The following is a 26213-nucleotide window of genomic DNA, read 5'->3' on the forward strand; positions in this document are numbered from 1 at the left end:
AGTTTCAACTGCTAGACACTATGGAAATGTGAGTGTACCTCGCGACCCGACAGCTAATAGTCATTCTGCCGTTTCTGTCTAAACTGATTCGCCAAGAGAAATTCTGCCGAACCAGGAGGGTATCGGATAAAACAATGACGAGTTAACTTTTAGCCAGTCGGTGAGGTGTACACGGATAACGCAGTTGCTAGCGCATTGCCCGCCAAACGCTGATCACGCTCGAGTCCTAGGGAAAAAAAAGAAATCGCGCGCTAAGCGTTTTTCTGGGATGTTGATTACTATAGCGTCGTGTGAGATTTCTGTGAGTATTCATGAGAGAGCTATAGTAGTGAACTTCACCACTGCAGTCCATACTACAGCGAGACTCCTCTAAAAGGATTTATTGTTAACTGACACACCACTGCCTATAGTGACAAAAGTATTCGAACTGGAGGTGTGTAGGCTTCAGCATCAGGAGTTCCCTACACGAACAAATAAATGCAGTCAGTTCGCTGGCTAACTGTGCAAACAAACAAAAAAAGTGCAAGTGGTACCCGTGCTCCAAGAGTTCCGTAAAAACTTACTTATGTATGTAGACAGTTCATCCACCCCCGGAATCGAGAATCTCGACGAGTTTTGCCCGTTATAGATATCGATACTGGCATAATATCGGTCCCAGGAATTCTGAGAGTTTCAAAAATGTTTTAATTTTAAGTTTAAATTTTTCGTGTAATTTCGCATTCGCTATAGTAATTTTTCATTTATTTCATTAATTTTGGACTTGCATTAACATGCTATGCTAGTTGGCAATTGCAGATGCTTTGAATTCGTCTACTCTCGTCGCTCTTGGATTTACTGCTAAGATTTGACAGAAGTCTCCAGAGAAGAATACGGTACAGCCGGCCATAGGTCTAGTGTCGTTACACAAATGTCGAATTGTTCTGTGGAATGCTTCAACGGATGTATTATGGTACATCGGAACCTCTACCAAACAACAGAAGTGCAATTCTGAATCAGTTGCCAGTATTACTTTGCTTTGAAGCATTGCAGATGCCGTACATGTCGTAGGCATAGACTTCCAGAGAATGTTTGTAAGCCTATCACCGCTAGATGGCAGTGACATGGTTCTAGATGGCAGTGACATGGTTTTCACAGCGACAGGGGACTTTACTTCATCGTGTCTCAGCCAGTTAGCACGAAATGTTTGTAAATTACACTACTGGCCATTAAAATTGCTACACCACAAAGGTGACGCGCTACAGACGCAAAATTTAACCGACAGGAAGAAGATGCTGTGATATGCAAATGATTAGCTTTTCAGAGCATTCACACAAGGTTGGCGCCGGTGGCGACACCTACAACGTGCTGACATGAGGAAAGTTTCCAACCGATTTCTCATTCACAAAAGCAGTTGACCGGCGCTGCTTGGTGAAACGTTGCTGTGATGCCTCGTGTAAGGAGGACAAATGCGTACCATCACGTTTCCGACTTTAATAAAGGTCGGATTGTAGCCTATCGCGATTGCGGTTTATCGTATCGCGACATTGCTGCTCGCGTTGGTCGAGATCCAATAACTGTTAGCAGAATATGGAATCGGTGGGTTCAGGAGGGTAATACCGAACGCCGTGCTGGGTCCGAAAGGCCTCATATCACTAGCAGTCGAGATGACAGGCATCTTATCCGCATGGCTGTAACGGATCGTGCAGCCACGCCTCGATCCCTGACTCAACAGATGTGGACGTTTGCAAGACAACAACCATTTGCACGAACAGTTCGACGACGTTCGCAGCAGCATGGACTATCAGCTCGGACACCATGGCTGCGGTTACCCTTGACGCTGCATCACAGATAGGAGCGCCTGTGATGGTGTACTCAACGACGAACCTGGGTGCACGAATGGCAAAACGTCATTTTTTCGGATTAATCCAGTTTCTGTTTACAGCATCATGATGGTCGCATCCGTGTTTGGCGACATCGCGATGAATGCACATTGGAAGCGTGTTTTCGTCATCGCCATACTGGCGTATCACCCGGCGTGATGGTATGGGTTGCCATACAGCACTGGTGTTATTCACACGTCTCGCCAAGCTTTGAGCACCCACAGGTTGCGGTTGGCGGAGACATTGCTGACACCTGAGAGTTACTGAATGTATGAACTCCGACAGAAGTGAAATAACATAGCGTGTATTTTTTAAAGAAATGTCCACTATTTGACTGTAAATTACTATTCATTTATTTCACACACTCATGATTTTGGCTTTAGCCATCATCAAATGCAAGATGAAATACTACAAAATGTCCGGTATGCCTAAATGACATGTCATCGTCGAAGTGACATAAACATATATATGTCTCAGTTCGACGATGTTAAGTCATTTAGATACGTCGGACATTTTGTGGTATTTCATATTGCACTTGAAAATGACTATAAAGGTGAACTCACGGTTGTGTGAGATAAATGAATAGTAATTTACAGTCAGACGGCGAAAATTTCTTTCAAAAAGTTCTACTAACATTGGTCCCCCATGAGAGAGAAATCATTAAAATAGGGGCTACGTGACTTTGAGGGACTCAATGGCTTTGGGCCATGGGGAATGCCCAGCTACCTCTACGCCCACACCTTGCTGCGTCAAGTTTAGCTGAAGAGAGTGACATGAGCCTTTAGAAATCCAACTGCCTGTATTTTATTTAAGGAGAATAATTTAAAGAACTTCATTATCCGATTGTAGTGTAATGGAGTTAAAAAAGAAGTTAAATAACATTAAATAGGGTACTTTAGAGTTATCATAAGAGTAACGAAAGAACAAAAAACTAAATTAAATTAGTACCAGGATACTTTTTTTACAACAGTAGCAGAGAGTAGGAAGGAACTTCTGGCATAGACTTTATTGTAAACAAGAAATTTAAAATATATATATAAAAGTATTGAAGGTATCTCAAACAGCGTAGTAAGATTTGATTTAGAAATAAACGAAACCTACTCCACGCACTTCGTTCAACTATGATGCATCAGCGTGTTCATTTTCTGATGAGACAGAACAACTTTACGAAGAGTTACACAAACCGTACATCTGCATCTACATCTACATACATTCTCCACAAGCCACCGTATGGATCCTGCATCACTACTAGTCATTTCATTTCCTGTTATACTTGCGAAAAGAGCGACGGAAAAACGACTCTCTATATGCCTCTGTGTGAGACCTAATTTATGGTATCTTCGTGATCCTCAAGCGAAATGTATGTTTGTGGCATTAGAACCGTTCTGCAGCCCGCTTCAAATGCCGGTTCACTAATTTTTTTTATAGTATTTCTCGAAAAGAATGTCGCTTTACCTCCATGCAGTCCCATTTGAGTTCCCGAACCATCTCCGTAACACTTGTGTGTTGCCGAACGTACCGGTAACAAAACTAGCAGCCCGCCTCCAATTGCTTCAAATTCAAATGGCTCTAAGCACCATAGGACTTAACATCTGAGGTCATCAGTCCCCTATACTTAGAACTACTTAAACCTAACTAACCTAAGGACATCACACACATCCATGCCCGAGGCAGGATTCGAAACTGCGACCGTAGCAGCGGCGCGCTTCCGGACTGAAGCGCCTAGAACCGCTCGATCACAGCGGCCGGCTCCAATTGCTTCGATGTTATCCTTTAATCCAAACTGGTGCGGATCCCAAACACTCGTGCAGTACTCAAGAACAGACAAAAAGGCTATGCCATTACTGCACCAAGGAGGAAGGTGACCATGGTGAATAATTTGCGTAGTCTGCAATTTGCTGAATTGGGCGCAGATGAAGATACTGCAATGCAGAGAAATGTGGAAACCAGTATTCCTTCATGTATTCATTCATTTTTACGCTCTCCGCCATTAGCCATCATCAAAATCAAGATTACATCGTTACATGGTTGACTTGCAACGAACATGAGCAGACTGCCGAAACGCGCAAAAATGAATTAATAAATGAAGGAATACTGGTTTCTAGTTTTCTCTGCATTGCAGTTACTTCATCTGCGGCAAATTCTGCAAATGGCAGACCAGGTAAATTTCTTAACAATAGGTAGCACTAGCGTCCTATATGCGGTGCCCTATACAGATGAATCACACTTTCTTAAAATTCTCCCAATAAACCGAACTCGACCATTCATCTTCCCTACCGCAGTCCGACGTGACTAAACGGACACTACTAATGCTGTATTCGAGCATTACGGGTTTGTTTTTCCTACTCATCTGCATTAACTTAAATTTTTCTACATTTCGAGATAGCTGCCATTCGTCACACCAACTAGAATTTTGTCTTAGTCATCTTGTGTCTTCATACAGTCACTCAATTGCGACACCTTCCCCTCCACAACAGCATCACCAGAAAACAACAGCAGATTGCTGCCCACCCTCTCCACCAGATCATTTATGTATACAGAGAATAATAGCGGTTCTGTCACACTTCCCTTGGACACTCCAGGCTGGTGTACATTCGCCGTCGAGGACAACATACTGGATTCTATTTCTTAAGAAATGTACGAGCCACTCAGAGCATTTCTGTGAACCGCTCGTACATTCGTTAATAGTCTGCGGTGGGACACAGTGTCAAATACTTTTCGGAGATCCAGAAATATGGAATCTGTCTGTTGCCCTTCATCCATAGTTCGCAGTATATCATATGAGAAAAGGGCAAGCTGAGTTTCACACGAACGATGCTTTCTTAAACTGTGCTGATTCGTGGACAGCAAATCCCACAAAATAACGGATTTTCAAGCTGCTAAAGAAGTTCAAAATGGTTCAAATGGCTCTGAGCACTATGGGACTTAACTTCTGAGGTCATCAGTCCCCTAGAACTTAGAACTACTTAAACCTAACTAACCTAAGGACATCACACACATCCATGCCCGAGGCAGGATGCGAACCTACGACCGTAGCGGTCGCGCGGTTCCAGACTGTAGGCTAAAGAAGTGGCAGTGGCAACTGTCAATAAGAGCGTGATTAAAGTAATGATAGTGCTCAACCGTTTTCAGTTCGCTCTGTCAATAAATTCCAGAAGCACTGAGAGGAAGAGATGGCAGAATAGCAGTACTAGTAATAGTAGTCGTTGTTGTTGTTATAGAAGCAACCTGTCCTATTAGAGGAACACAACACATACTAGTAGACATGGGCGTGTGTATTACCATCTATTACCAACAAGAACACGACAAATTTCGTTGGATGTAGCTGAGGGGATTGATGTTATTTTCAATGTCACCCAAGGGAAACCGCATATGTGTTCAGTAGAGTTCTCATCCAGTAAATATGATGTGTATCCGTATTGAGTTTTCTGTAGGTAATCTCAAATTCTGATCTGACATAAAATAATGAAATCGCCCACCTCGAATTTGTTCTCGTCTTGATTCAGAGGTATAACTGCTGTCACTATATCCTGTGTTCTCAAGATTGCTTCAAATGCTGAAATGGAACATAGACTACAGCGCATTATTCTTGGCCGATTAATTAGCCATTCGACAACGTTCAGGAAATCTCATATTTAAATCACGGCAAGATATATCAGTTGTCCGTTGCACTTATATTATGTATGGTGCAATACGTATTAAAAATTGTCTGATCTTGTAAAACACGAAACGAAAAAACCGAAATTGTAAAAGCCAAACCTCACATAGAGAAGAGAAAAGTTAAAGCGAAGAAATAAGAGAAGTATAAATGAAGCCTTTTGCGGTACACTAGTGAAAATTAAAACATTAATCGCCCTAAAGACGTGACCTAGAATAGAAACTCCTTTCGCATCCAGCGATCAGCTACATCTGGTCCACACATGGACCGCATAACAACTTGAGAGAGATAATTGCCCCAGCGTGTCCGCAAGGACTATCAGGAACCATTTGCAGGGGGATGGGCTGAGAAGAATGGCGTGAAACAACTAGAGTGTGTCTGGCAGTAACATACAGGCCCTAAACTGGTTATCGTGGCCAAGGGGAGCCATAGCCTTCGACGGAAGTTAAAACACTAGACAGTCTCATCACCAGACGACCACTACAAGGAAAAAAAGAATTAAAACCACTCCACTCCATGACTGCCACAGTGGCACTGGTACAGCAACCGTAACAGATCCTTAGAACAGAAAAACAGTTTTAGTTGCACCTATCTTGTGCATCCAAGATTGTTTTTTCTGTTCTAAAAGGAAAAAAAGAATCTTTAGAGATGGAGCACAAGCTCGGATTGGCCAAGGATGGGAAAAGAAATAGGTCACGCACTCTCGAAGGAACTGTGCCACCATTTACCTTAAGCGATTTAGAGAAGTTATGGAAAACCTAAATCTGAACGATCAGACAAGGGTTTAACCTGGCCTCCTCCAGAATACTCAGTGCGCCACCTACGAGATGTTCACATATTTCTGTGTGTCACAATCTTCTGACCTGTAGCGATATGACTGTCTGCATTACTTGCAAAGTCATTTGACCAAGTGGGACAATAGAAGGATTTAGTGTGAAATATGACACACCTACGTACTGTAAATACAGAAGGCAGTAAGATAGTAAAGTTTTTGTCCGATCCAATCTGTCAGGTGTGCCATCTTACAGCAAGCGTTCACTACGTACAACCAGCGAATAAAACTTAATACGTGTGAGGCTATTTTTCAGGGCTTTCATTTTAGTCTTGCAAATTTTCATTCTCGCAAAAAAAGAAAGCAAAGAAAACCATGTGATGCAAGGAAGCATTTCAACTTGGATTTGAAATTCTGATACTTATTACTCAGTTGTTATTGGTTTCTTCTTTTTTGGTATTGGAACACTTATAAAACGCAGCCTCCAGTGTAAGGCACAATTTTCAATTGTCAAGGAAATCTTGCCAAAGTGCAGATTTTTCCACTTTTTGCGTTTGTTGAGTGAATGTTGCAGTTGTTCCTGAATAATTCCATGCATCCGTGTTCCTAACATGAAGTATAACGAGGAAGTAATTTTCTAGAGTGGAACAGTCATTATGTGGCTTATTCTCAGACATAATGATCCGTAATATAAATCATAAAAAAGCAGCGTAAAGGACGATTATCAACAATGACAGTTCTGGTAGACTGCGGGAAGTAACAAGCCACTTCACTAGTCAACTCATTCGAACTACATGTTTGTTGTGTAAGAGAACCCTGTGGCTCTGAGCACTATGGGACTTAACTTCTAAAATCATCAGTCCCCAAGAACTTAGAACTAATTAAACCTAACTAACCTACGGACATCACACACATCCATGCCCGAGGCAGGATTCGAACCTCCGACCGTAGTGGTCGCGCGGTTCTAGACTGTAGCGCCTAGAACCGCTCGCCCACCGCCGCCGGCGTAAGGGAACCTTGTCCTCAGCGTACTTCCTATGGTTGACCATACTAACCTTGGTACACATTTCTCAAAAGCTATTCGTTCAAATCAAACCAAATTTGGAACGTGCATAAGTTGTCATAACCTCAAGGTGTGTTACTTATATGACAGAAGCTTTGTTATCACACTGGTTATTTTAACTGCCTCGTGTGAATACATTTACCAGTCAGTTGTACACACAAAAAATAACAATGGTAATTACTGGACAAATATCTCTGTCCATCACCATGGAACAAGAGCTAGACTCGACTTACGTTTACCAAGAAAAAATAAACATAAAACTCAAAACAGCAATTTCTACAAAGGAATAAAACTGTACAATAAATTACCAAAATCTCTGGAAACGGCCCTCCTGCTCATGATTCTTGTACATAAGCCTATTATATATTACCCATCTTTCCCCATAGCTTATACCTATTTTTACGACTATTTCAACATCCTGCTCAATTTCAGATTTTCAGCCGTTTTTCTAGGTCGAGGAATCCTATGAAATTGCATTTTTTTTTCTTTTTTAAGTCTTGCTTCCATCATCAAGCTCAATGTCAGAAGTGTACCTATGGTGCATTTACCTTTCCAAGGGCCAAATTCGTTGTTTTTCTGAGTCTGATGGCATGTCTCCAGTGTCATAGATTCTACACGCTAACTTGAACAATTTTGTTTCCCCAGTGATTTACAGAATTCCAAAAAAAAAGTCAGCTATCCCTTCTGCATTCTGTGAAATCTGGAGTAGAGAGTTTTTATTCATTACAAAATTCTCGTGCCGTTTGAGAAATGAAAAAATTTCTGATGACACCCGTAACAAAATCCATTTGTTTCATTCTCCATCACGTAGGCCTAGAGGCCTTTGGCATAATCTTCCCATCTCTCTGCTCCCTGTTCTCTATTTAACAGTGAAATTCCTTTTGCACTCTTGATGTTGACACCTTTGCTTTTGATTTCACTGAACGTTTTATTGACTCTTTATGTGCAGAATCTATTCTTCCAACAACTATTTCTTTTTTTATATCCTCACATTTTTCCTGCAATCATTTCACTTCAGTTTCCAAGCCCTACCTACTGATTTCATTCCTAAGTAATTTATGTGACTTACATTGCTGCATCACTGTATTTTGCTGAACAATTTTGTATTTCAGTCTACCATCAATTATCTGAAGTATTTCTTCTGTTACACAAGGTTTCATTGCAATTACATTCCTTGTATCTATGTTTTTCTGCCCATTTTCTGTGATCGCCCTGTTTAGAGATGTTAACTCTTCTTCTATTGAACTGCCTACTGTGGTATTCATTATCATACTATGTAAAATCTCACAACTTCATATGTGCATACTTATTTTTGAGTACTTAAGTATCTAACTTCTTTAGACATTTATTTTTCCTGGTCATTCTCTTCAACTTCAGCCTACTCTTCATCATTATTAAATTGTATCTGCTACGTGGTGCACCTTATAATCCTGCATCTGATTTCAGAATCTCTGCCTCATTATGATGTAATCCAGATGGTATCTTCCCATTTCTCCAAGCCTTTTCCAAATATATCTCATCCTCTTGTGAGTCTTGAACATTGTATTTGCTATTGGTATTACTAGTTGAAATTTAGTGTGGGACTCAGTCTTCCTTCTCTTCTTCCTTCTGTATTTCTGCTGTAACTCTATGTTTTATTCCTTCTCCTATTATAGTGTTCCAGTCCTCCATTAATTTTATATTTCCATCTTCTTTATATACTGAATTACATGTTGTATGCCCTCTCTCTCTCTCTCTCTCTCTCTCATTTTCTGCTTTTGCTGTTTACAAGTATACCTGAATTATTGTTGTTCGTGATGACTGTTTGCCAATCCTCATAGGAATAATCCTGTCACTGAACTGTTAATAACAACTCATTATATCCTCTACTTTCCTGTTCATAGTGAATCCTGCTCCTATTATATCATATCTTCCTGTGACTGACATTACCCTATATTTGTATGATCAGAAACCCTTATCTTATTTCCACTTCAACTTGCAAACTGCTACTATATCTAGCTTCCCTACCACATTCAGTCTTCTAACATTCCACACTCACAGAATATTAACCTTTTGCTGATTTTCCAATCATTTTCTCATGGTCACTTCCTCCTTTTCAACCTTTTCCCAGGTATAATAGTATGAAAAGGGAACATATGCTGAATATTTTGCCAGTGGAGAGATCATGACAATATATTTTGGGTTACAGGCTACATTTCCTGCAGATAAGCATTATGTATTTTCAGACCAGTGTCTATTTCCTGTGAATCCTCATGCCTCCATTTTGACAATAATTTAAACCAAACTCCCAGCCACCCCATGCCTTGTCTGACAGCATCTGCTAGTTCCTGCCTCCTCCTGTTCATTCTTAGCCAAACATTTTAAGAATGTGCAAACCACTTTTACAACAGCTGAGAACTACTATGGTGATGTGAACTCTCCTTGCCTGAATCCTCTTTCAGTTTTCAACATTACTATTATGGTGAAGTTCAATGCAAACTGTAGCAGAGAGGTACATATTCTTCTTTTACACTAACATAGGATGAATCAATTCTCTGTTTCTTGAGTGATATATACACTCCTGGAAATTGAAATAAGAACACTGTGAATTCATTGTCCCAGGAAGGGGAAACTTTATTGACACATTCCTGGGGTCAGATACATCACATGATCACACTGACAGAACCACAGGCACATAGACACAGGCAACAGAGCATGCACAATGTCGGCACTAGTACAGTGTATATCCACCTTTCGCAGCAATGCAGGCTGCTATTCTCCCATGGAGACGATCGTAGAGATGCTGGATGTAGTCCTGTGGAATGGCTTGCCATGCCATTTCCACCTGGCGCCTCAGTTGGACCAGCGTTCGTGCTGGACGTGCAGACCGCGTGAGACGATGCTTCATCCAGTCCCAAACATGCTCAATGGGGGACAGATCCGGAGATCTTGCTGGCCAGGGTAGTTGACTTACAGCTTCTAGAGCACGTTGGGTGGCACGGGATACATGCGGACGTGCATTGTCCTGTTGGAACAGCAAGTTCCCTTGCCGGTCTAGGAATGGTAGAACGATGGGTTCGATGACGGTTTGGATGTACTGTGCACTATTCAGTGTCCCCTCGACGATCACCAGTGGTGTACGGCCAGTGTAGGAGATCGCTCCCCACACCATGATGCCGGGTGTTGGCCCTGTGTGCCTCGGTCGTATGCAGTCCTGATTGTGGCGCTCACCTGCACGGCGCCAAACACGCATACGACCATCATTGGCACCAAGGCAGAAGCGACTCTCATCGCTGAAGACGACACGTCTCCATTCGTCCCTCCATTCACGCCTGTCGCGACACCACTGGAGGCGGGCTGCACGATGTTGGGGCGTGAGCGGAAGACGGCCTAACGGTGTGCGGGACCGTAGCCCAGCTTCATGGAGACGGTTGCGAATGGTCCTCACCGATACCCCAGGAGCAACAGTGTCCATAATTTGCTGGGAAGTGGCGGTGCGGTCCCCTACGGCACTGCATAGGATCCTACGGTCTTGGCGTGCATCCATGCGTCGCTGCGGTCCGGTCCCAGGTCGACGGGCACGTGCACCTTCCGCTGACCACTGGCGACAACATCGATGTACTGTGGAGACCTCACGCCCCACGTGTTGAGCAATTCGGCGGTATGTCCACCCGGCCTCCCGCATGCTCACTATACGCCCTCGCTCAAAGTCCGGCAATTGCACATACGGTTCACGTCCACGCTGTCGCAGCATGCTACCAGTGTTAAAGACTGCGATGGAGCTCCGTATGCCACGGCAAACTGGCTGACACTGACGGCGGCGGTGCACAAATGCTGCGCAGCTAGCGCCATTCGACGGCCAACACCGCGGTTCCTGGTGCGTCCGCTGTGCCGTGCGTGTGATCATTGCTTGTACAGCCCTCTCGCAGTGTCCGGAGCAAGTATGGTGGGTCTGACACACCGGTGTCAATGTGTTCTTTTTTCCATTTCCAGGAGTGTATATATGCACTTTCCTCAATACAGAGGTTTCTCTTGAATGTAACAATACGCTTGAAACTTATTGCAATGAGTACCACACAAGTGCTTAAACACTCTCTCATTAAGATGTATTTCGATCTTATTTATCCTCTTCTGCACCAAATCTTCTCATTGTCACTTCTACATTTTAGAGCCAAGTGCTCATTGGTCATCCTCACCTTCTTCTTCCCTTAATTTATGACCCCAATATCAGTTTTGGTAGTCTTGTTTCCTCCGTTCTTTTTATACGTCCATACCACTGCAATTTTTTCGGTCCATCGCATCACATATTCCTTCTACCACTTCTACCATTTTTATTACTTCAGTGTTCCTTATGTGGTCTCTCCTGAAAATTTTTGCTGACCTTTTCCAAAACCCCATCTCTCATACTTTCAGCTTGTTTATATGTCTCTGATTAGTTGTCCAGATCTCTGTTGCATACAAGACTATACACTCTAATATCAACTTACATATGAGTCTTTTCATTCCATTCATCACATTCCTGCTCCATAAGACAGCCAAAATTTTTCTCCAAGTCAAAGAATCCCAGAAGTTAAATGTATGGTAGTTCAAAAAAGTATTTGACAGACTATTCCCTCCTCTCTCCTTAATAAATGACACCTGCCATATAATTTCATGCCAAATCATTTCAAATGTGGCAGACCGTATGAGGAATACTTGTCCCATTTAAAACTGTTTTTATCTTCAGTTACGAAATAAAGAAAATCTGATGTGATCTAAAATAAGATATACGGTGTGCGTTCTTTTTTCCAGTGTAATAGTAATAACATTGTTGGACCACTGCTAATGTGGTATTTATAATGTCTTCTAGTAATGAACATAATGTTGTGTGATGTCTGTTCTTCTCTTGTCTCCAGATGTGGAAAACTACCAGTAGCAGCAATACTGTGCATCCATCCATTCAGCTTGTCTGCTATGAAGATGGACAGTCCGATGTGACCAGAACAAGAGTGTCCTGAACCTTTTAAGTGATGTGACACTTTTCATCAACAGCAGCCTGTGTGAGAAGAGAAAGCCATGGTCCTGTACAAAATGCGTCACTGGGACCCAGTTGCTGTTTTTGGTCAAATGGCAGACGAGTGTGGTAATAAACTCTCTGAAAGTAATAAATTTAGCACTCTTTGTTAGTGGTAACATTTCTTGCTTAAGACAATACAAATTTAACTTAGTATGACTACTTACTAATCATATTACTTAATATAAAGTAAATGTTAGCTCAGTTAACATAAAATACCTTGAATAGCGTTGTTTGTAAATTTAATTTCGTAGAATTGTATGGTCCGTGAAGGAGAGAATTATGCTTAATTTTCACATGGCTTATGTGAACTAGGGGGCATTTTACGGATGTATTGGCCTTGAGATGAACAGAACACATTCTGACACTTAGTGTTCACCATAAATGTACTCATACATAATTGTATATGCATGCGTCAGTCATTGCTATCTAGGGCAAAGCAGTGGTGTTTTCAAAACAGCAGTACCTGAGTTCTGCAGCAATAGGGATACAGGGCAGAAAATCTGTCATGGTCTCTGACTTGTCTGCCATGTCAATCAAGGGGCAGAAGAGATGCCCTGAAGTAGCCCTTTTCCTCCGTATACTGACAGTTGGACAGCATTAACTGCATAATGGAGAAGCATCAGATGTGATCAATATTCTGCCCACCTAACATAATTAGATTATTCCTGGGTATCGTAACATGTTATATTGATCTCCATAAGTCATGAATTTTATCTGTTCCCTTGTCTTTGCAGTCTAGCATATGTCAGGTAAACAGTCAGTCCTGGAAGATCGCTGCATAGAATGTAAGCAGCACCCATTGCATAAATACCAACCACCTCCCCCCATCCCCTCCTCCAACCACACCACCACCACCACCACCACCACCACCACCACACTGCCACACCACCACCACCACCACCCATCTCCCAAACCAGCAGTCATGTAACACAACTTGCCAAGTGAACTCTCCATGGATATCAAACAAATAAAGCCGCTGATTCATAAATTAAACTTATGGGTTCAATTAGAAAATATTCATTAAAATTAAAATCATAGAATATATTATCTGTTACTCAGGGTACTGCCACAGCTATGTCTAGGATCTGCAGCCTTCATCCACATGAATAACAGCAGAGATATAAATTAGAATTTTGTGAAAAAAATGCATGTTCAAAGATGGATAAAATGTAACAAGATAGCTTTTAGAATGCTTGGAGAGCCATAGATAGCAAAAGCAATCTCTGTGACAGGGTGACAACATAAAATGATATTCCTGGAATAACATAGGTTTTGCAAGAGTGGTAAATGCCTCCATGTATACAGTAAAACTGTTCTAGCCTCCTGGCATCAGTTTATCAGGACCTGATAAAGGTCTATTCTAACCCCCGACACCCCCCCCCCCCCCCCCAAGTATCATATCCTCAATTAAGCGGTGCATCCATGGCGAACTTTGTGACAGTGACCATTTTCCTACCATTCTCTCCCTCCCCACTCGCAGACATCTGGCACATGCTCCATATTGGTCACTTCAGAAAGCGGACTGACTGACTTTCTCCTCTACAGTCACTTTTCCAGCCAGTCATATGACAGATATCGACAAATTGGTACAGGATACTATTGATACTATTACTCATGCTGCAGCAGCAATGAAACCCTACTCCTCCTGCTCATCGTGACGAGTGCCAGTGCCATGATAGTCTTAAGATATAGCCAGAGCTATCAGGGAATGCTACAGGGCACTTCAGTGGCACAAGTGCCATCCCTCTATGGATAATTTAATAAAATTCAACAGACTCCAAGCAAAAGCATGGTTTATAATAAAGAAAACAAATCAAGAGTGTTGGGACAAATACGTCTCAACTATGTGATCCCACATCCCATCATCCCAAATATAGACTAAACTCCGCCACGTTTGTGGCCATCCACCACCTGTAGCAGTTCCTGGCATCCTTGTCAATAATAACATCTGCACTGATCCCATGGTACTTGCCGAATGTTTTGCAGCACTCTTTGCTGAAGTGCCTGCTTGCAGTAATTGCCATAGTCATTTCCTGACCCAGAAACACCTTATTGAGTGCCGCCTGCCATTTGGTGGGAGGAATTATTTCCCTCTCAATGGTAGGAAGGCATTATTATTCCCGTCCTGAAACCAGGAAAGGACCCACATATTTTAATTAACTACTGGCCAGCCTCTCTGATGAATTGGCTGTGTAAGCTATTCAAATGAATTGTCAACCACTGTCTTTGTTAGTGCCTTGAAGCCGGTAGGCATATGTCACAATTCCAAAGTGGCTTTTGGGCCTTCTGATCCACTACAGGTCACTTGTTTCATTTGGAATCTGCAGTGTGCAATGCTTTCATGTATTGCCAACATCTGATTGCTGTGTTCTTTGACCTAAGGAAGGCATACGATACCACCTGGTGACATCACATCTTATCCACACTGCATGAATGGGGTTTCCGGGGCAGTTTATCCATTTTTATCCTGAATTTCATACCTTTCTGACTTTTTTGTGTCCAGATAGGTTCAACTCTCAGCAACAAATAAGTACAGGAAACCAGTGTCCCTCAAGGACTGGTTCTGAGCATCATGCTGTTCACTATTGCCATCAATAGTATCATAAGTGAAGTGGGCCCCACAGTCTCTCTGTTACTGTACGTGGATGATCTTTGCCTGTACTATGCCTCTGCATCACTGCACACCACTGAGCACTAACTTCAGGGGGCTGTCTGGAGAGTCCATGACTAAGCCCTGAATCATGACTGTCAATTTTCTCCTACAAAATAATGAGTTGTGCATGTTTATCGACTCCGGGCTGTGCACCCGCACCCAGAAAATCGTGATGACCAGTTACTTGAAGTCACTGAAAATGTTCAATTCTTGGATATTTTGTTTGACAATAAGCTAACTTGGCTGCAACTTGCATAAAGAAGCTGAATGCTCTCCATTTTTGTAGTCACTCCTCGTGGGGCATGGACTACACAGATCTTCTGAAATTTCACAAAGCACTGATTTTATCGCTCTTGGACTATGGATGTGTTGCCTGTGGGTTGGTAGTACCATCCATACTGAGCTTGCTGGATCTAGTTCACCACAGTGCCATGCAGTTGGCAACAGGGTCCTTCCATATGAGTCCTGTTGACAGCCTCCTGGCGGAAGCCAGTGTCCCACGGCTGCTGGTTAGATGACAGTAGTTTCTGCCAAGTTATGCAGTCCCAGTCTGTTAAATCCATACCCACACATGTCACTCAACTCTGTTCCACAACAAAAAGCTCCAAGTGTTTCTGCATCGCCCAAAACTGGGTAGACCAGATGGGGTCCAACTCGATATTCTACTGATCCTACCCCGCTCCAACACCTATTTCTTTTGATCCACCATGGATGGGAAGTCAACAACAGGATCAGTTACACTTTTGCACATGTGAGGGGACATGAGAAGCACTCTCTGCAGAGTGCCTGCAGTGTGTACACTACAGAGTTGGTTACCAAATCTCTGGATTTGCAGTATGTGAAATCCTAGGCCATGACAAACTTTCTGATCTGTAACAATTCCATGAGTTGCTTAAAAGGTGTAACCCTGTGCTATCCCAAACATTTTTTGGTCACAAAGATCCGGGGCCTACTGACTGACTCTACAGCTGTGGAAAGACAGTGGCCTTCATGTGGACACTGAGCCACATAGGCATTCCACTCACAGACCATTTAGCTAAAGACAAAACTACAGAAGATCAACTTGACTTCGGGATACCGGGCACAGACTTACAATTACAACTTTGATGGAATATTTTGGGGTTCTGGGAATTGGAATGGCAGGCTACTATGACCTAAAACAAGTGGAGAGCAATTAAAGGGTCCACTAAAGTGTGGCATACATCTTTCCAGGCCTGTCGGAAAGATGTCATTGTGTTTTGCCACATATGCATGAGCCACACAAGACAGGCACGAGTTCCTTCTGAATCAGGAAGATCCTGCTCACTGCAGTTGGCGTAGTCTACTGCTGATAGCGCATGTTGTTGTTGAGTGCACCCCGCTGGCCGATCTGCAGCGTGCTCTCAGCTTGCATACCTCAGATGCCTGTGGATGACTAGACAGCCACTAACAAGCATTTCCTGAGTGAGAGCTGATTTTACACTGAATTATAGTACCCCTCCACTTCCAGTGTTAGGGGTGGTTGTGGGAGGGAGAGACTCCCCCTTTAGCAGGTACCCCCCCCCCCCCCATTCGACCACAGATTACTTTCTTCCCCCCTCACCTTGTTGTGCCTTATGACCCTCTCGTGGAAGATGCTGCCTGAGTTATATCTATTTTCTTTTACCTGTCATGTTACAACTACCGTCATACCCTTTTATATTCTTTCACTTGCTTATATAGTTGGAGCAGCTAAGTCCCCATTTTTTTCACTTTTTATGTGTTTCTTTTGTGATTCGGAGATACTGATGAACCAGTAGTTCATTCCCTTTAAACTCCTCCTCCTCCTCCTCCTCCTCCTCCTCCTCCTCTTCCTCCTCACTGGTCTATCTCTTCAAGCCAAGTCACTACTTCCTTTCTAGTTATTCTATCAACCCACCTAATCTTCATCATTCTTCTATAGCATCACATTTCAAAAGCTTATCTTCTGTTCATGTCTCAACTGTTTATCATCCATGTTTCACCTCTGTAAAAGGCTATACAGCAGACTGAGACCATCAGAAAAGACTTCCTAAAATTTGAATTTATGTTCAATGTTAACATAATTCTCTTTTTAAGAAATGCTTTTCTTGCTATTGTCAGTTAACATTTTGTATCCTCTCTTCTTCAGCAATCATCACTAATTTTTCTGCCAAAATAACAGTACTTATCTATTTTTATTAGTGTCTCATTTCTTGATCTAATCCTCTCAGCATCACCTGATTTCATTCAGATACACTACTTCCATTTTCCTTGTTTTCCTTTTGTTGATGTTCACCTTGTAACCTGTTTTTAAGGCACTTTCTATTCTGTTTAAATACTTAACCAAATCCTTTGTTGTCCCTGATAATGTCACTGTCATACATCACAATTTGAATTTCTTCCCCCTGTTAAATTACCTTCCCAAATTTCGCCTTCATTTCTTTCATAGCCTGCTTATTGTACAGACTGAATAATATCAGGGGGAGGCTACAGCCCTAGCTTACTCCCTTTGCAGTTACTGCTTCCCTTTTTTATTCTTTGACTAGGAACTGCTGCCTGGTTTCTGTACATGTTGTAGATAGCCTTTTGCTCACTGGATTTTATCCCAGTTGCCTTCAGAATTTCAAAGAGTATATTCCAGTCACAATTTTCAAAAGCTTTCTTCAGATCTACAAATGCTGCAAATGTAGGTTTTCCTTTCTGCAAACTACATTCAAAGGTAAGTTGTAAGGTCAGTATGCTCCTTGTGTTTCTACATTGCCTCATTGCCTATTCCATGTGGCTTGTTTCAACTTCAGTCTTTCACTGCTCTGCCAATTTTTTTCTTACAGTATCATATATTACATCTTATTTTCATCTAAGTCTTCTTCTACATCTACATCACATCTGTACTCTATAAACCACAGTGAAGTGCATGTCAGGGAGCACTTCCCATTGTAAAGCTTTGCAGTTGCAATCTAGGCATTCTTGCTTTGTCACTTTGCATTTTGTCACTCAGTATGTAGATGTATGTATTCCATTTGTTGCTTCATTTGCTGTGTTCTTATATTTTCTTTTAAATTCAATATTTCATGTGTTATCGAAAGATTTCTGCTGGACCTGGTTTTTCATCTCTCAAAGCTACCCCATTTATCTTCTGTTGTATTCTTTTGTCCAGTTTTAGTGCAATATTGCCTTTATGCTCCCTTTGAGAGTCTCTTCCAGTTGATCCAAATCCCATCCCCATAATTTGCTACCATTCTACAATTTCCTCTGTTTTAATCTGAAGACTGATGAACCAGTAGTTCATTCCATGTGGAGGAGTATTATAATTCAGCGTAAAATCAGCTCTCACTCAGGAAATGCTTGTTAGTGGCTGTCTAGTTATGGTCAGAGTCCACATGTGCCATTGGAAATGACTTACAGTTTAAAATTGGGTTTTGAAATATGTCTTAACATTATGTGATCATTCTGAAACCTTTGCATCTCTCCAAGTCTCTACTGGGTATACAATCTTCTTTCATGATTTTTAAAGGTAATGTCAGCAGTGATTATATTGTGCTTTGTGCGGTGTTGTACCAGGTGAATTCCCCTTTCATCCATTTTTCCAGCCCATGTTCTCCTACTATTTTTCCTTTTTTGACTATCAAATTCCAGCCCCCATCATAATTAAATTTTCAACTGCTTTGACTATCTGAGTAATTTCTTTTATCTTGTAATGCATTCTTTCAATATCTTAATCTGTGTAGGTAGTAGGAGTATAAACACCTGCTATTGATTGTACAGATTATACACACTTAATTAAAAAGTAAGATTCATTATCAATTTTGCTGCCTTCTGATCGCATATTCCTTTTAATCTTACATAAACAGTGTTGACATGGGATGAATCAGTTTCAGTGTATCGTTTCTCTGCATTGAAGAAATAATTAACTTAGACACAGCTGGAGAAAAATTTAAACTACATCTATAAATCAATGTGGAAAAATTAAATTGATTCTAAAAGTGACTATTCAAGTGAATGGTTTGAACTTTAGACCCTTATTACACAGCTCTTATAGAATCATTTTTTTCTAAAGCTATTTGGAGCTGAGAATGATTTGGTTTTATTGCAATTACACACAAAGGAGTTTGAGATACTGTCTATGAGACTCCTTGATGCAGTTCTGTGATTTGTTGATACAAGTGGGGACACCCAAGGGCTAATTACCAAATGATCACAAATTGCAAATTTTTGTTCTACAACATACCTGTCAATGCAGGTGGAAAATATAAACTTTATGAACAATGTGTGCTCCTCTTGAAATGTAGCTGAAATGCACACTTAAAAATTACTTTTTCATTTATAAGGGAAAAAACTAAACTCCTGTTCCAAAGGGGAAACTGATAGTCAATAAGAAAGTCCTTTGCAGGTACTTAATAATATAGTCATACACTGATTAAAAAAAAAAAAGAAATAAAAAAAACTTCTGGTATATTTTGTATGATGGTCATGGGTCTATAATTATTAATATAATTTCTTTCCTGTTAATTTGAGAAGGAAAAACTTTTGTAGCCTTGAAAAATTTTCTGATAGTGACCTGACGGTAAAGAGCAGTTTGTTGTACTTAAGAAGTAACAAGACACATTACAGTAGATTTATTCTGCTAGGTAATCAGATAAACTACAAAACCACAGAAGCGTGCAATTGCTTTATGTCTGTATTATAATATTGTGTATGTGTCAAGAAACAGTGATCTTGGGAGTAACTCAAGGTCAGAGCTAAGAGATGATGTTTGAGTACTGATTAAAGAAGAAGCTTCGTCAACAGTGTTTATGAAATGATTATTGACTATGTCTTCATGCTTAAGGCACATTGTTGATTAAGTCTTCACTTTTGTTTAACATTTCACTCATTGATCACTTTCTATAAAGTATTTGATGTATTCTTAGAATTTATCATAAACTGATGTTCAGTTTATTGTGTTCATGACTGCCTTTGTTCAGGATTTTCATATGAATTTTGAAATAGCCATGGAATGGCTCACTGTCTGTAATTTTATCACATGTGAATTTCAGGTTTTTATTTTTGCAAGGTGTCTATATTTCTAATGTTAATAAGTTACTACTAATTTGTATTGCATAAATAAGATATTAATTAAAATGCCATATCATTAGTGTTGCAGAATATTCGTCGCTGGCACAAAATGCTCATCCAGTCAGCTTTATTTAGTGGATGTTTGAAAGAAAAAAATTTTTCTTTTGTAATGATGTTTTTTATTTTTGATTGCTTTCAGTCCATGTCTTTCCTACTGACAATGACATCTGATTCTTATAGTTTGAAATGTGCTTCTAAGTGGGTTGTTGATTAAGCCCAGATATCAATTTAGTATTGTCTTCTTTGTATCAGCTGATCAGCTGTTTGAAGATTTCTTGCTTCTTTGAGTAACATGTATTAAAAGTTGCCGCCCAAGACCATTTAAATGAAATTTATTAGTGATTTAAAATCTATGACCAACAGCACTACTTACAGAATATGAGAACTGTTCCTTAGCGGTAAGAATTAAAAACACTCATGTAAATGCTGCAGTTGACTAACTTTATCTTTTTCCTTTCTTTCTTCTTTATTTTCTTTTCTTTTTTTTCTTTTTTGAAGGAATCCTATTTTTGGTGTCTTTTACTAAAGAATAAATTTACCAAGGTGGTGTTTCTTTGTAGATTACAGATTTTTAATTTTTATACACATAAATAAAAGTGTAAAATAGTATAATGCAATAATTTAAAAAAAGTTGTCAATTTTTCGTGAGTGAGCATGCGTATTTCTGGTAGGGGAGCTCTACACACATGACGAAACTCACAGTTGATGCTTCATTAACACACAAAATATTAGAGGGACTGAAAAGTAATGTAATTTCTGCACATGTCAACATTCATTTGTCATTTATCAGCGCAGTATGTACTCCAAAGTTGTGTCAAATGACAATCAAGGCACAGTTGGACACCATTAACCAACCTTGCTCAACAAGCAAAGAACATTTTTAGCAGATTGGTAAAGACAAAAAAAGCTAACTGATCTACCACATGCAAATTATTGCTTCAGGGGCACAATGCAGAAGCGTTTTATTTATTTATTTATATATTTATTTTTTTAATCACTTGATAACTGAGAATGAAAAATGGGTCCTCTGTGATAATCCAAAATGCAAAAGGCAGTGCCTTTCTCTGAATGAATTGCCACGAGGAACAGCTAAGCCAGGTATACCCCCAAAACAGGCACTTTTGTGTGTTTGGTGGCATAGTCACAGAATCATTCATTTTGAAGTGCTGGGACATGGATAAACTGTGAATGCAGACCTTTACTGTGAACAATTGCATCAAGAAAATCAATCTTTAATTGAAAAGTGCTAAGTGATTGTCAACAGAAAAGGTATTATTCTGCAACACAATAATGCAAGACTGCACTGTGCAAGATGAACCCAGGAAAAAAATTAATTAATTGAGGTGGGAGGTATTACCTCACCCACCGTACTTGCCTGATATTGCACCATTAGATTTCCATTTATTCTGATAGCTACAGAATTATCTATGTGGTAAAGGATTTGAAAATGTGAATGATGTCCAAAATGCCATCTCCAAATATTTTGCTCAAAAACCAATTGATTTTTATTGATCCAGCATTGATAATTTGCACACAGGTGGTAAAATGTTGCTCATAACTATGGTGATTACATCATTGATTAAAAATAAAAAAGGGTAAGCAATGCATCTGTTTGAATTTAATGTAGAAAAATTACAGTACTTTCCAGTCCCCCTAATGTATACTATACTATGTCCATAAGTATTATCAGTTATCACAAGCTTCATAAAGAAATATGAATATTTAGCAATTTGATATCATTTCCAGGTGTGTGAAGAACAGCAGCAGCAGTATGTGGTTTTGATGTTATTCATTAAGATGCCAAGGACCACTGACATCACTTCACAGCTGGTTGCTAAAAGAATATTTCCAGTTCGTACATTTCTACACATTCACATTTCCACACCATCACAGATTTCTTGACTCATTTCAATATGGGATCTACTGTTCCATATCAAAAGTGAAATGTTGTTTCACATATAATGAACTTAACATGCCTAGCAGCAGATTTTCATATCTTTCTTTTCATAATTTGCATTTACATAGCTATCAAAAATCTGTTTTGTGCTGTTTGTTTGGCTTCTTCAGTTTGTCATATCCATATTTATTAGCAGCTGTGATAATTTCGTCATTACAATTTTTTTTAAGTTTCTGCCTTAACCTGTTCATTTTATCTAATGGAAAACCACATCTTTCACTTTAAATTAACTTACTCAAAATCACACACAGTTTCAGTTATCATACCCATCACAGCATAATTCTTACTATAGCATTTACATTCAATTCATGCTTACTAATGAGAACACATACACTGTAGCAGTGTCAACCCTAAGTGATGACTCATCATACCCCCTAACACATGCTTGAGATTATACCAGTATAACCCTACCGGCTCTTCTCTAAACTACAAAAAGTGTGTGAAATGTGTGAACTTGGCAGATAACATTGTCAAAGTGGAGCTTGTTATCCCTTCCCCCAACATGGAAAGTTTGTAAAGAAACAGAAAACGTAAACTAAGGAGTTGAATCACCATCAACTACTGTGCATCTGTTTGGTATAAACCCAAAAGATTTACGGAAAGTCAAAGAAATAATAATTCATTTCAGAATTCTAGAAGTATATTAACATGGTGCATAATATTACAGTAAGAGAAGCTAAATAACTTACTTCCAATACCGAACTCGTTATGTACCTTGCTGAAGACAAAATTCAGAATTTTTAATTGAGGTTTTCAGGCACCTAGGAATGAGTAACTGATACATCTAGTAAACAAAATAAGTAAACCAGATTAATTTCAAGACAGTTTCATAGTTAGACTAGGTTCCTTACTTGTAAACAATTAAGTTCCACTAATAAGACACAGAAACAGATTATTCATCTTTAAACAAACCATAAGCTGACAATCACTTGAATTAAAAAATTCTAACTTAATAACAGACAATGGTTTTGGCAGTGACAATGTCCAAGTATTAATATTTCACATAATATCAGCTGTTAATAGCCTCTGCAATAACATTATGGAGAAATTTCACACTTAGAAATGAAGAATTTATTACAGGAAAATATTTAATAAGAACAATGAATTGTGTGTATCCTCCATAATCTTAATTAAAACTCTCAAAGTAATTGGGAATACTACTAAAGTTCCACAGAACATTCGCTCCATGATGAAGTATGCATTCCAAAACTGATAATAATTTTAAATAAAATAGCATTCCTAATCATACTGTTCAAGCACCATACCATGACCACACTTTTGTCATCCAATTGCAAAATTTGGGTAACAGATGCAGAGAACAAAGAATTTAGTGACCCTGTATGTAAACAGTGTGGAGAGCTTACTGATGTGTGCAACTTTAATCATGTAACCTGAGTTGTGATTGGTGTGGTATTTCTTGTTTCTAATGTAAATTGATTCTTAAATTATTACATGCCAGATTACTTGTCAAGTTGACTGTCTTGCATGCCACTGGTGTTCAGTGTAGCATTCCTGCACTGTTCTTACCATTTAACTAATGAAGTAGGCCACACACGTACGGAATTTGGTACATTAACAAGTTTCAGATATCATTTATAAGTGGAACATAGAGGCATTCACATATTAATGACTCCAGTTTCCCAATTATGAAAGATGATTGAGATACCCCACATAAATAAACTAACTAACTTATGAATTTTTTAGAGGGCATCATATTCGCCATTGACTGTAGAAATAACTTATCAAACAAAAGGTGTGCCATAAAGACTGTAGTCTGCAATTTGATAAACTGGCCACAGATGAAGGAACTGTAATACAGAGAAAACTTTACACCAACATTCCATCATTTATTAATCCATCATAATACAGGTTCAGAAAAAAACAGAGGATTACATTATTACATGGTTCTCTGGTTTTTATACAGACCAGGATTCTGATGATGGCTAAAACCAAAACATGTAAAAATGGGTTAATAAGTGAAGGAATACTGGTTTCTGTTTTTCTCTGAATTTATTATTCCTTCATCTGTAACCAATTCAGCAAATTACAGACTACAGAAATTAATTATTTCACAATCACAATTTTGGCCTTTGGGCCATTTTCAAGTGGTGCTGGAAAAGATTTTTCTTCGGCACATATCAGTCTTTAAAATCCTCCAACAATGAAGCAAAATCTTTTGCAGCACTACTTGAAAATGGCCCAAAGGCCAAAATTGCAATTTTGGAATAAATAATTTCTACAGTCAATGGTGAATATGGTGTCTTTTAAAAAATTCTAAATGACTGTGAACGCTGACCATGAGAAGTTAACTTATAAATAATTTTCATAGATTTAAGTTTTTGCTATTAACAATGAAGTATTTGACTTTGCTGTGAATAATTGTGCAATTGTAACAGGTGGTGTGAAGCAGAATGAAGAAGCAGAGTGGGGTGAAATGCAGGCCATGAAAGACACCATGGAACATCTAACCCCCACTGCCATTTTACTTTCAAGCAAAATTTTCAAGATACATCTCTTCAGTACCAACGATCTTTATTTGTGTGACTTGGCACTGGAAGAATTCACAGATAGTTTGATAAATCGTGGATCTCCTGGTGCCAAAGCATACATATAAAAACTGCTACAATGCGGAGTGGAAATGCATCGCAAATCCTTCAGTAATACATTAGAACATTGTATTGTAGTGAAATATTTGAAGCAATAATATTTGTATGTAAATAAATTTGAATAACAATTTCAGAAGTGTATTAACTCATTTTTATAGTAAGATGACTAAGCGAGACTTATACTAATGCTGCTCACTGAACTAATTATGGAGTTCCCATTTTACATAACACAGGAGAAAGATAAGCATCCACTGTTGTCTGTAGCTATTTATCGTAATTCAAAATAAAACCTAAGTTATTCTGTTATGGAGAGCATGTTCAGCATACATATTTCAGTATGTAGGAAGGATTGAGAAGAAAATCATTGTGCTACATGATATATATATATATATATATATTTTTTTGTGTAAAAATTGATGAAAAGAATAATTGTATGGAAATGGGACAAGACTGTGTTTAAGTATGCGATGCCTCAGCTGATATAAGTTAGCACTAATGTGATACATTATAGAACAATTATTGTTAATAAATCAGACACAGTGCTGTCAATATTTTGTCACTAAATTAATGTAACATAATTAGTTTGGATTAAATATATTGGTTTGTCTATTAAACACTGCACAAGGTTTCCTGTTTTGCAATAATTAGTTGTTTCTTTGGGTATATAAATAAAACATTAATGACCAAGAGCAGTCACAATCTGTCCACTGATAGTTGTATAGTTCTGGGATTATATTAAATGAAAATAAATGAGATTGAAAATATTGTCTGTATTTTTTCCAATTTGAAATGTTATTTTTTGAATGAAACAACTCCAGTCCCCCCCCCCCTTTCCCCTCCCATTTCACGGTTCTCTCTCTCTCTCTCTCTCTCTCTCTCTCTCTCTCTCTCTCTCTCTCTCTCTCTCTCTCTCTCTCTCTCTCTTTCTTTTCAGAGTCCAACACTGCCTGAATATGTTATTACATGATTTAACTATCATAAGGTGCAATCTCTTGTCCTGAAAACAATGTCGTGCTGCATCTGAACACACAAAGATTCCATATGCAGGCAAAGAAACATGTGGAAAATATGGCTTGCCAGCATATGATGCAGGGACACACAGGTCTGATGCATCTCTGCTTTGTTTTGCTTTCCTGTGTTTCTCTGGTAACCACCAATGCAGAACAAGAACAGTCCTGTGTTTGCCAAGAAGAAAAAAAGTTGAAGAAGTGAAATGCACCAAATAAATATCTTAATGCTGAAGCAAGGAATGCATTTACAACAGTACAATCACCAGCATTTTCCCCATTATTTGCCTCTCCTCTCATGAAAACTGCCACAAATTGAATGGTAAGTGATACTGCTGCAGACACTACCTGCACCTGCATACGTACCTGCTAAGCAACACCCATAATCACCAGCGAAAAATTTTAGAGACAGCCACCAATAATTTAAAAAAAAAAAAGCATCTGGTACAGAATTGCTTTCAAGTGGCAATAAACTGTTCCTTGATCAACCCCCACCCTCCTTTCTCTAG

The 26213-nt window shown here is 39.5% G+C and overlaps 1 long non-coding RNA gene across 1 annotated transcript in view; it reads left to right on the top strand.

Moving 5' to 3' along the window:
- Positions 1 to 25071, top strand: part of LOC124556647 — a 167519-nt gene extending 142448 nt beyond the window's left edge. Inside the window, exons 3-4 of the long non-coding RNA XR_006968639.1 lie at positions 12227 to 12453; positions 24488 to 25071. This is a non-coding gene — a long non-coding RNA (uncharacterized LOC124556647). The remainder of the gene's footprint in view (positions 1 to 12226; positions 12454 to 24487) is intronic.
- Positions 25072 to 26213: the final 1142 nt, after the last annotated feature.

This window comes from Schistocerca americana, chromosome X (genome assembly GCF_021461395.2).
Source record: "Schistocerca americana isolate TAMUIC-IGC-003095 chromosome X, iqSchAmer2.1, whole genome shotgun sequence".
In the NCBI taxonomy this organism is placed as follows: domain Eukaryota; kingdom Metazoa; phylum Arthropoda; class Insecta; order Orthoptera; family Acrididae; genus Schistocerca; species Schistocerca americana.